Genomic DNA, 403 nt, shown 5'->3' with positions numbered 1-403 from the left:
TATGTTTCATGCTGCCTCCTTTATTTCTTTTGTATATAATACCTTATGGTAATGTAATGACTTGCTTTTAGGAGTGTGGTTAGGTTTTGATTTTCAGTTTATGCTAATCCTAAAACTGCTGTCTTTGTGATGACTTGTTTACTGCTGCCAGGGGCTAATTTATTCAGAGTTCAAGTATATATATATTTTTTCTTTTTCTTTCACCTGGTGCCCATGGCGGTAACACTTTGACATAGTGTGTAGATGCTTACACACTTCACTACACCTATGAAAGAGTGCTGTTTGTGGCCAAGAATGTACACCTGATTTGGTGTACAAAGCTGCCTCCTCACCATATGCATTACAAATATATCACAAATGCCTTGACTAAATTAGTTTGAACTGAGTTTTACATGTGGGTTTC

The sequence above is a fragment of the Pyxicephalus adspersus genome, chromosome 9, assembly GCF_032062135.1.
Source record: "Pyxicephalus adspersus chromosome 9, UCB_Pads_2.0, whole genome shotgun sequence".
Classification (NCBI taxonomy): domain Eukaryota; kingdom Metazoa; phylum Chordata; class Amphibia; order Anura; family Pyxicephalidae; genus Pyxicephalus; species Pyxicephalus adspersus.
Note: the sequence above shows the minus strand (reverse complement) of the source record.